Raw genomic sequence first — 12,624 nt, 5'->3', positions numbered from 1 at the left:
TGGGTATTGGCAGGATTAATTGTTATTTTTAATTGTTATTTTAAGAAGTGTGGATTAAAGAACCATTTATTGGAACATGTCGTTGTGTTGGGTTGCCTGTGTTTGGGGTTTTGGGGCTCGCTGGCACCCCCAACTGGTCACTCTCTCTCTCTCTCTCTCTCTCTGTATATATGTATGTATGTATATATATATATATATATATATATATATATATATATATATATATATGTTTTATATATATGTTTATATATATATGTTTATATATATATATATATATATATGTTTATATATATATATATATATATATATATATATATATATATATATATATATATATATATATATAAAGGTCTTTCAAAGAGTTCATTGTGGTGATCTCAAAGACCAGGGTGCTTGCGAGACATCTGTAATTACCGATAGTATTAGCAACAAGTGTGTAGGCAAGTTAGGTAGCTGTTTTCACCACCACAGTGTAACTCACTCTGTGAATTAAATTATTTTTTTTGCTTTTTTCTATATTCCTATATCCATTCTATGCATATGTATACTGATATATACAGCATATATATTGCTATTTGAATGAGGATGCTTTAACCATTTCAGCAGATAGATTTCAAGTAAATGGCCAAGGCCAGAAATTATTGTCAAACTGAACAGGAGTGAAGAGTAATCTGGGCAAGAGAAAGGCTTGTATAACCATTCATATTTATATTCATATTCATATTCATATAAATAGTACCAGCATTTCATGTACAGATTAATACAAAGTAGAATCACATGGGTCTAGACCTTGAGAAACCCTAATCCTGCTGTTTGCTTTGACCACTCGTGTTTCTTATGTTGGATCTCCTCATAACAGCAACATGGAACAGTTTGATGCTTTGAAAATGACTCGAGTGTTGTGGATCAAGACATGCTAGAACTAAAGATTTTCATTTTAAATCGTAACAAAGGTTACTTGTGCCTTAACAGAGAAGACAGGAAGAAATCTGATAAATAACATCTTTTACTAAGATGTGTGAACAAAATTAACTTGTTTATATGTTTCTCGCAATTAGCTTGTTCCTGTAACTATGCCTTTTGAAATGATGTTCATCAGCAGGGCAACTCAATCATAGCGATTGTTTCATTATTAAGTATCAAGGTAATGTTTTGAATTATGGGGAATGAAAATTTAATCAGCGGCATTATCAATAAGTTCATCAAAACAGCAGCCTTTGTTTTCCTAAATACTGTATGTAGGCAATTCATTTTAAGGTTACTACAGATGAGGCACATTTTAGACCTGCCTTTTTTTAATTACATAGCATTTATAAGGAGGATGATTGCACCATGGATTATTAGGTCACCAGTGCAAGTTCATCTCTACAGCATTGTGCTCTCTTGGCCCCATTGTTCCTTACAGTCAGCCTTTTTAAGAGAAACATGACTGTGTGATGACACAGGATAAAGGACAGCTTAAGACAGTTAGTGCAGCCAACAGTTGGGTTGTCAGCTACAAGGGATATTGTAGTCACAAGCTAAGGTGGGTCACTCATAGGAGAGTCACAAAACTGAACAAGCAGCTCTCTATGAGCAGAAAAGAATGCTGTCAGAAAGCAGGGAGGAAGTCAGAAACATACGTAGCTTCAGCAGAGACATAGTCTGCACACAATGCAGAGGTTAAAAATGGAATTAAAAACTAAGCAAAGGAGTAAGCATTTGGGAATAAGAGGGACTCAATCATTGAGTACTGAGAGAAGGCACAGAACCAGGTCTACCAGATTTGTCAAGTTACAAACAACCCTTTAAAATCATACTCAGCTAGTTTAGATCCAGCTTAAAAGTGTCTGGTTATATATAGTTTTTTCATTGTCTCTCTACTTGTATTATTCATTCTCATAATCAACAAGTCTTTTACTTCACAAATCAATTTTTCTAATGTTACTTATTGTATTCCTAACAATAATTTTCAAAATTTTTTTTTGTCATTTTATACTGTATTATGGAAAAGCTTTTCACAATGTTAAAGAGAACAGTCCTAAATAAAATAGCACTTTGTTTTTTCTGCTTGTTCAACAGCTTTGAAACTAGAAGAACTGGGTGTGACACTGCTCAACCTGGCAGTTATACAAAGAACCTGTATCAATACAGTTCTCCCTCAAAGTCAGGGTTACTAGGCAGACATTTTTGAGAGGAAGACCAGTGGTAGGGCGCGTGTGCAGGGCCACGTTACTGTAAACTGCACATCGATGAAGGGACTGAAGAAACACAAAGTGTGAGGAAAAATAGTTAGGGCCAGGCATTACAGCAACAACAAGTCATCGGGTTACGGAGGACTATGTTTGTTTTCATCAAGGATTCTAAATCCAAAGGAGAAGATAATGTCTTAAAAGCACAACAGTACTAATGGATAGGCAGTAAATTATGTCAAAGTTTATTGATTTCTTTTTTGTGGTCAACTATTTATTGTTCTAATCTTTTTTTTTTTGTTCTCCTCATAAATATTTAAATATAGGCCAGTAACTGGGACTTTTTTGTTCTATGTATTTGACTTTCTTTTTGCCATTAGAGTTATTGTTTGCTAACCACATAAAATAGTTGAATTCACTACTCTTGTATACTAATCAGCCCAATTAAGGAATAATCAAGATTTCTAGTCATATATTTTTGCATAATATTGAATATAAAGGAGCAAAATGTCCTATCATTGAACGGAAAGAATGTAGCCTCAGAGTCCTAACAACCAGAAATGCATTAGCAACCAACTATTTCTGTAAGTGTGTGTATGTATATACTGTATGTGCATGTATGTGTGTGTGTACATATATAAGTACTAGGGGAATTAAACCACCAGATGAAGTTAATTCACAATCGCTTATACTTCCTAACTGGACAGATAAATATCCCTTAAGCTTACTTGACTTAGTGTTAGACTGCGATGATTAAGTTTTTTCTTAATTTTTTGAACAGTATATACTGTATGTATATATATATATACTATATCTATCTATCTTTATCTATATATTGTGGTCCATGGCTGGCCTTTTATCCCAGCCAATACCCCCAGGCCTCCAGAGGGAGCCATCCCTACGACATGGAAATGCTTCAAAATCCAGCAGGGCATCATGGACTGTGGAGTTTTCCTGTAAAGCCCTGCTGGATAACATCGGAACCACCAAGGAGAACCAGGGACTGCTATTTGCCCTACACCCCGGAAGTACGACTGAGTCACATGGACGGAAGGAATGACGTACTTCCGGGGTGAAGAAAATGACTTTTTATCTGACCCGGAAGTGATAAGGAATCATGGACTGAAGGATGAGAAACACTGCCGGGTCAGGAACTATATACTGTAAGAACTTTGGGAACTCCCAGACGACAAGCTGAGCTGGGTGAAAGGGTGGCTAAGTGTCTGGAAGAGGAGGATTGTGGCTTAATTAAAGTATTGTTTGAGTAGTGTGGATTGGTGGGTGCTTGGTGCACATAATTATTATAGTAAAAAAATAATAATTATTGGACTTTTACCTGGTGTTTGGAGTGGTACCTGAGGGTTCAAGGGAGCAATAGCGCCGCCTACTGTCACTATATATATATATGTTGGAGTGAATGGACAGGCATCTCACCTGGGTTTGTTGCTGTTACCTTTCTCAGTCGGGAAGCCATAATAGAAGGACAGAGGGAGTCTGGTTCCTGGGGCCATGTATTACCCCTGTACAATGGATGGCAGCAACCTTCCGGTGGAACTCCTGTTTCTAATCCTGTAGGGCATATTGGGAGTTGTAGTCCTGAGAGGTAGCCTTGTTGGTTGTACTTTGGTGCCACCACAGGAGGCTGCAGGGGAGTACAGTCCATACTTTGGGGAACTTGCGCCTGGCCCAGAAGTGCTTCCAATGTGCAGTGCTTTGACCCCGAAAGTACTCCCAGGTCCAACATGAAAGACACCACCTCATCTACTCCAAGGAGTTAAGAGTCTGGAGGCAGCAGATGACACACTTGGAAGAGTTGTTGAGAAACACAGAAGGTACTGTACTTGTAAATGGAAAAATGATTATATATTACCTTTAATTTTACCTGAACTTGTGTCTGGTTGAGTTGTGTCTGGTGTTTGGTCCTCTGGGCGGCCCCCGGTGCATCTACTATATATATATAGTGTGAAACAAAAGAATCTTTATATGTCTTCTCTCTTTATCAGCTTTTCTTTTCATGGATATTGCAGTGGGTTAGGAAAGATACCAGTGGCCATGGAACCAAATTCAGCACTGAGGAGTAAAATAACATGAAGTCCAGGCCAGGGCTCTAGCATTTTTTCTGCACTAGGTGAAGCTGTAAATGCCCCTGTTCCATCCCCCTCCTCCCATTTTTAATAAATAATACCAAAGAAAATTGTCAGTTTACTAGAGATAATATGTAAAGGAATCAATAGGCATAATATGCATATATTAAATGTGTAATTCAAGTGTATGCTGACCAGTTCAGTAATGAGGCAGAACTCTAAGCTTGGAGTATTTTGATTCCTCATATTTTAAGATTTATAACATGCACATAGGCAATCCTAAAACCCCTCCTAATGGCAGTCCACTGTACTTAAAAAATAAGAAACAGAAAGTCTATGTACTGAGTATGTATTCAAAATGTGCATCAAGCCAATGACGAAATAAGGGTGGAAGAGAAGATCAAGGACACACATGCTTAAAAGGACATAGTAGTAAAATAAAACTACCAACTTGCACCTAGAGAAAATAAAGAAAAGCATTCAGCTGAAGAGCACTTCAATGAAGCCTAGTGCACTGTACCTTGGGATTTGGAAGACCACCTGTAAAAAGTGCCCTGGTCAGCAGATAAAGTCAAGAGAGAGTCTGAGAGTCCAAACTCAAACAAGAATTTGTCACTACAGCATAGTACATCTGCTTACGCCGGCATTATTCTGTCAACGGCCTTGAACTTGTTAAAAAAGTAAATGTTCTCTAAATACGTTCAAGATGGAGCACACAGACCACGTCCAGACTGGGTCAGAAACAGATTGCCACATATGGAAATGCAAATGCATGTTCCATCTACCTAGGAAATCAAGTAAAGGAAAAGACAAAAGAATTGTGTTGGGTGGTGGCAGCAGCCAGGAATGTACCAGAAGAACCGATAGCAGGCATTGACTCCTGTGCAGCTTTAAAAAGTTCATGCATTGGTGTGTGTGAAATCGAGCTAGCTTTTACTTCAATAGACGGTTACATCTTTTGCATCTTGTTAAAACAGTAAAGTTTATTTATGGCAGTGTTGCATCTCACTTTCATTTCACTTTTCATGTTGGGTCATTATAAGCAGCCCATTTTTGTTCTAACTTCAGGTTAGTTCTGCGGTTTGCTGTGCATATTCACAACAACCACTAGAGAGCCATTTGAATGGCAAATGTAAATGTTAATTACAGATAAAATCTTTTGTAATGGATGGCACGCATGGGCTGGTGTCTTTTCTGGCCCGGAAGCCATGGTAATGAGTGGGCCATAAAAAAGGCAGAACGTTTCCTAGCTTATCCAGGACTTTGGCAGGAGATGCCAATAAGGGTACACTGGTGCTCTGGTGGAGATTAAGCAAGGAACCTTACCTAGCTAGAAGGCCAATAACATGGAGAGTTCAGGTGAGACAATACATCAAGAGTACATTCTACCCCAATATGCAAGATGGCACCATGCCTGGGGTTTGGTACCTGTTTGGACACCTGCGGGGCATATTGGGAAATGTAGTCCTGATGGGCAGTTCCATGGGTGCCACCAGGGGGAGTTGCTGGGGACTGTGATCTCGAATTTCAAGAACATCCATTTGACCTGGAAGTGGTCCCCGTGGGTTATGTAGTAGCACCATTAGTACTCCCTGTTCCTGCATACAGGGAGCAGCTCTGCCTCACCCTAGGCGAATTGGATTTGGGTGGAAGAGGACAAAGCTCACCTGGGAGGAGATAAGGAGAAGATAGAGAAAGGAAAAAAGTCTTGTGCTTGTGCAACCTTTTAAGAAGCCTTTTACATGCAAAAGGTTTTAATAATGCTTTATTTGAACCAGGGATTTGTCTGTGTGGTTGTGTCTGGGTTTTGGGGTTCTGTGGTGCCCCCTGTAGGTCACATTTTATATAAAGCTCCTACTTAAAGGGGGTTTTTGAGAAAACTAACAAACTTCACAGGTCGTATGTACTGTAATCTGTTTTGAATACTGATGACTCGGGTTACATTAAAAACCAAACTGTTTGGCTTCAGTTCTAAGTATCATGTCTTGAATAAATCAAGCACCAGTCATCACCTGAACAATTCCATTTCAACAGTGAAGCATGATGGTGGTAGTATCATGCTGTGGAATTGTTTTTCAATGACAAGAACTGGGAGACTAGACAGGGCTGAACAAAAGTCCTCCAGAGCAAAGTACAGAGTTATGCTTAATGAAAACCTGCTGCAGAGTGCTTTGAACTTCAGTCTGGGCCAGATGTTCTACTTCCAACAGGACAATGACCCTCAGCACAAAGCAAATACAACACAGGAGTGACTTAGGAACAACTCTGTGAATGTTCTTAAGTGTCCCTGCCAGTGCCCAGATTGGAACACAATCAAACATCTCTGAAGAAACCTGAAAATGGCTGTCCACTGACCCTCTCCATTCAACTTTACAGAGCATGAGATGAACTGCAGAGCTGTAAGGCAGGAAATCACCAAATTCAGGTGATTGTCACTTGAGACCCAAGATGAATTTAGGCTGTTATCTCTATCAAAGTTGCTTCAACTAACTACTGAGTAAATACTTATAAAGAGCTTTTTTTGTGGTAGTATAATCATTTCAAAATGTAATATTCATTTTCTAGACTGTGCCTAGTTTAGAAAGTGCAATGTTAGAAGAAAGCAGCAAAGACCTAACACCTGTGCACACAAAAGACCTGGGACATCCCTTCCTATTAATGAGGTATGCGGTATGATGTTTTATGTTATTCAAGGTAACTGTGGCCCTTCCCTTTCTTCACCTGTCTCTTATTACTTGCCGCTATGAAAAAATGTATTTCTAAGCATTGGTTATGATACATCCTGGTCTGCATTCCCAGATTATTAACCGTAATTTAACAAATGAACTCTGTGTAAATAAAGACAAGAATAAATCCTATTTGATATCAGTGAGGAGAATGGTTTACGTTTAAAATACTAACAAAGCACATGTCATTCTTTGACATGCCTCTTATATAAACACAATGTGACATCCAATCTATGCTGAAAGCTTTGATTTTAAAGAGAAAGAACAAGCCCTAAGGGAGTTTGTCTGGATTACCTGAAGACTCAAATAAACTGTGTACAACATAGATGACTAAAACCTAGACTGTACAAGAAAAAGAAAAAGCTGTTCTAACTTTCACTATTGGCAAATGCACAATAGGAGGGACACCCAATTTTCTCTGAACAGGTACCACCCAAAATACCCATCCATGACATTTCAGCTAACAAAGAATGTTTGTTTACAGTGTAACAAAAGACCTTTCATGGATTTTTATTTACTGGTAGCGTTATAATTTGTTTTTAGAAATTATTCTATGTGATGACATCATTGTTTTAGGTCAGATGACAAAATGTAAGGAGGGGGAGTATTCATTCATTCGTTCATTCATTTTCCGCTTCACAGGACCAACAGTCTTAGCAGTGAGTCACAAATGTCCCTTTCTCCTGACACAATTGCCAACTCATACTGTGGGATCCCAAGGCATTCCCAGGCATTCTGGAAGATACTGTATAATCCTTACAGCAAGTCCTGGGTCTTCCTCAGGGTTGCTTCCCAGCTGATTATGTCCGTTAAACCTCCAGGAGGCATCTGTAGCAGATACCTGAAACACCTCAATTGGCTCTTCTCGTTGTGGAGGGTCAGCAGCTCTACTCCAAGTCTTTCCCAGAAGTCTGTGTTTCTCTCCCTATCTCTAAGGGAGAGCCTAGACATTCTGTGTTGAAAGATCATTTCTGCTTGTACCTGCAATCTCATTCTTTCGGTTATGACCCAAAGCTCATGATGGTGAGAGTAGGGACATAGATTGACTGGTAAATTGAGAGCTTCACCTTCTGACTCAGCTCCTTCTTCCTCACTACAGATCGGTATAGTGACTGCATAACTGCTCTCGCTGCCCTAATCCTTCCATCGATCTCACCATCACTTTTACTCTCACTCGTGAACATGACCCCGAGGTCTTTAACACTAGAATTACCAGAGCCTACGAAAAAACTCGTAATTCCGTCCCACCTTAAACTGCTTCTTAAATCCCTTCACACCTCTCCGCCAGCGCCCTTTGTCTTCTAAATGTGCTGATAAAGAGAAGCTCGGAGCAGCCGGCTATTCCATCCCCCCACCAATTTAGAACGTGCACGAACTTCTCTCAGCTCATGCCTTGATTGAGTATCTGGGAGTGAAGTGGAGTTTTAGAGTGGAAATAATAGATCGTTGTTTGGAACACACGCATTTCATGTCTGTTCCGTTTCTACAGTAATCTGTGTCAACACATTGTTAAAACAGAAACGTTTTTATATTCTAGTAGTAGATGACAAAATGTAGGCATAAACTATATAATGTATGAAGCCTGAAGTCCAAATAGCAAAGAAACATTTTCACAAGAATAACACAATTGCGCTTTTATTCAAAATATAACTGCAGAAACAAAAGCCGCCTTAACATGTGACATTGACACCACTTTATTGTAACTGCCTCCGTGGTTCAATAGACTCAGCCCCGCTTGGGAATCAAAGGTCACGAGTTCGATCCTGCGCCCTCCGTTTTGAGAAGTAAACTGCTCTTAGTCTTACTGTTTTAGAATAAAAGCATACATTTGATTTCAGTCTGTAACAGCCGGTGCAATTTATGATCCTTGTAAAGGTTAGCTTTTTTTTTTTTATTCACTTTTCATTCTCTCAGTCGCGTTCAGAATCAATCCATACAACCCCATCTGACACGGCTGTTTTCACTAAAGGCGCTATAGCTCTGCAGTGTACCACGATGCATACTAACGCCAAACACCCTCAACCTAAAGTCCCCGGGTTCTGACACACAAACGCTGGCGAAGCTGCCTTCTTCGTATCTCACCGTCACTTGCTTTTCTTTTTATTCAGTTTTATTGAGTGTTCCTGCCAGTCCCGCATGTTGCTGTATGCTGTTTCTTTTGTACTCCAGGACATGCAGAGGAAAGAATGGTAAAGACCAGTAACCGGGCTATATGCAATCATCAGACACTCCCCATCTGCCCGTGTCGTTCAAACACAGGAACATATATTGGTGTAAAAGTATAACAAAAGTGCACTTTTTTCCATCGCCTTTTCCTGTAAGAAGCAATGTACACACTTCTCTCTATGCTGTGGTTTCTATTACACACCTGAAAGAAAGAGACAATATATGTGAAAATATAATCGCACTAATGCAATATTATTTGAAAACGAACAGCGTCAGATCGGGTGTGAATTTATGCAGGAACTGGAAATTCTCTGATGCGGGACCTTCCCCCAGGGAAGAAAGTACAGTGTCAGGTGCTCATTCAGTGTAATAGAAACCATAGCACAGAGAGGTGTGTACACGGCAACAAGTACACGTGTCGTAAATGTAGGAAGGACGGTCCTTGGGTGTGTGGGAACTGTTAATATTTGAATGTGATGATTTTATATAGCACGGAATGAAAATCTGCACCATGCAAGCTGTCGTATCAATCGCCTACTGTAACTTGCTTTCTTTTTTCTTCGGTTATACAGGTAGTTTTGAATAAAAGTGCACTTGTTTTGTTTGCGAAATGAAGTGTCTGCGTGCACTTTTCGTGGCATTACACGTGTATTTTTTGAGCATGCCCGTTTGAGCAGTATAAAAAGTATTGAAAAGTATAACAAAACAACGGGCAGATGGGGAGTGTCTGATGATTGCATATAGCGCCGAACTTACTGCTCTTTACTATTCTCTCCTCTGCGTGCCCTGGAGTACAAAAGAAACAGAATCAGGCGCTATAGCTCTGCGTTGTACCACGATGCATACTAACGACCCCCACCGGTTCTGACACACAGGCGCTGGCGAAGCTGCTTCTTCTTATCTCACCGTCACTTGATTTTCTTTTTATTCAGTTTTATTGAGTGTTCCTGCCAGTCCCCGCATGTTGCTGTATGCTGGATATTTTCACATGTATTGTCTCTTTCTTTCAGGTGTGTAATAGAAACCACAGCATAGAGAGAAGTGTGTACATTGCTTCTTACAGGAAAAGGCGATGGAAAAAGTGCACTTTTGTTATACTTTTACACCAATATATGTTCCTGTGTTTGAGCGACACGGGCAGATGGGGAGTGTCTGATGATTGCATATAGCGCCGAAGTTACTGGTCTTTACCATTCTTTCCTCTGCATGTCCTGGAGTACAAAAGAAACAGCATACAGCAACATGCGGGGACTGGCAGGAACACTCAATAAAACTGAATAAAAAGAAAAGCAAGTGACGGTGAGATCCGAAGAAAGCAGCTACAGCCAGCGTTTGTGTGTCAGAACCGGGACTTTAGGTTGAGGGTGTTTGGCGTTAGTATGCATCGTGGTACACTGCAGAGCTATAAAGCGTCTTTAGTGAAAACAGCCGTGTCAGATGGGGTTGTATGGATTGATTCTGAACGCGACTGAGAGAATGAAAAGTGAATAAAAAAAAAAAGCTAACCTTTACAAGGATCATAAATTGCACCGGCTGTTACAGACTGAAATCAAATGTATGCTTTTATTTTAAAACAGTAAGACTAAGAGCAGTTTACTTCTCAAAACGGAGGGCGCAGGATCGAACTCGTGACCTTTTGATTCCCAAGCGGGGCTGAGTCTATTGAACCACGGAGGCAGTTACAATAAACTGGTGTCAATGTCACATGTTTAGGCGGCTTTTGTTTCTGCAGTTATATTTTGAATAAAAGCGCAATTGTGTTATTCTTGTGAAAATGTTTCTTTGCTATTTGGACTTCAGGCTTCATACATTATATAGTTTATGCCTACATTTTGTCATCTACTACTAGAATATAAAAACGTTTCTGTTTTAACAATGTGTTGACACAGATTACTGTAGAAACGGAACAGACATGAAATGCGTGTGTTCCAAACAACGATCTATTATTTCCACTCTAAAACTCCACTTCACTCCCAGATACTCAATCAAGGCATGAGCTGAGAGAAGTTCGTGCACGTTCTAAATTGGTGGGGGGATGGAATAGCCGGCTGCTCCAGCTTCTCTTTATCAGCACATTTAGAAGACAAAGGCTGGCGGAGAGGTGTGAAGGGATTTAAGAAGCAGTTTAAGGTGGGACGGAATTACGAGTTTTTTCGTAGGCTCTGGTAATTCTAGTGTTAAACTTTGCCACTCGGAGAGGACAGTCCATTTTTTTCCCACTGAGGATCATGACCTCAGATATGGAGGTGCTGATCCTCATATCTGCTGTTCTACACTTGGTCACAAACTGTCCCAATGCATGTTGTAGTTTGCAACCTGGTGAAGCCAACAGGACCACGCCACCTGCAAAAAGCAGTGACGCGATTCTAAGGCCACCGAACTGGACCCCATCCCCTCCCCAACTGCTCCTTGATATTGTAACCATGAAAACCACAAACAGGATAGGAGACAAAGCACACCCACTGGGAACAGTGCTGATTTTTTTCCGCCACTTCCAGTTTGAATGGACGCTGGTGGGACTGGTCGTCGCTGCTTGCCGGTAACTAGACTATTGAGATTTTGCTATGACTGGTGATTTTGATGGTATTTTTTTTTCCATTTTTGCTGATATCTCTGCGTGGCTGCGTATGCTGTGTATGCATTTAGCTTCAGCCTAACCCCCATTTCATTTGAAACTTACCAGTTTGTTCTCTGGACGGCTGAGCTGCCTGTGGCCTCGCCTACAATGGGGACTGGTAGGATATTCACTTGGTTAATGTTTGCTTGGAGTCTTCTGTCACTCGCTATCCAACCTGCGACTGGCCTCCTCCAGTACTCAGCTGCTGAGCTGCTTCGACTGCATCTGCGTCTGCTCCAGTCTGTGCCTCTGCTGTTTGTGCTGCATTTCGACCCAGACATCATACTTCTCCCTCGTCGGAGATACATCCATCATGGGTCCTGCTGGAGATTCCGAATGGACGCCTCGAAAGGAATTAACTCTTTCTGGTCTGACTTTCGGCATCCTCCACGTAACACAGATAGGAATGCTGACCACAGCGTGTTGGCCAGCTTAGCTCGGTCGACTAACACCACTGTCAAATGCGACAGGAACATTGTCAGCTTCGGCCTACTGAACATCCACTCACTCACGAGTAAGGGACATCTCATTCAGGATCTCCTTATCTATACATATAAAGGAGAGTTGGGATCCGAGAGACTGTGTTTGTGGAGGGATGGAGAGTTAAGGCGGGTGGGGGAGTCATGTCATCATCTCCTCTCCCATTCACGTCATTTCATTCACATATTTTTTTCTCCGAGCTGAGCTCCGCAGCTGACGCGGTCTTGCTGTTCTTTTTCCTTAGTGTTTAGTTGTCTCTCCTTTACTGATTTACTGTTTACTAAACGCAGTACTTACTGAATAGTATTTTACGAATTAGTCATAGAGAAAATATATATATTTTGGCTCCAGGAGGACAAACCAAAAATGTTGTATATAAA

The sequence above is a fragment of the Polypterus senegalus genome, chromosome 2 (genome assembly GCF_016835505.1).
Source record: "Polypterus senegalus isolate Bchr_013 chromosome 2, ASM1683550v1, whole genome shotgun sequence".
NCBI classification, from domain to species: Eukaryota; Metazoa; Chordata; class Cladistia; order Polypteriformes; family Polypteridae; genus Polypterus; species Polypterus senegalus.
This window is presented reverse-complemented; position numbering follows the sequence as displayed.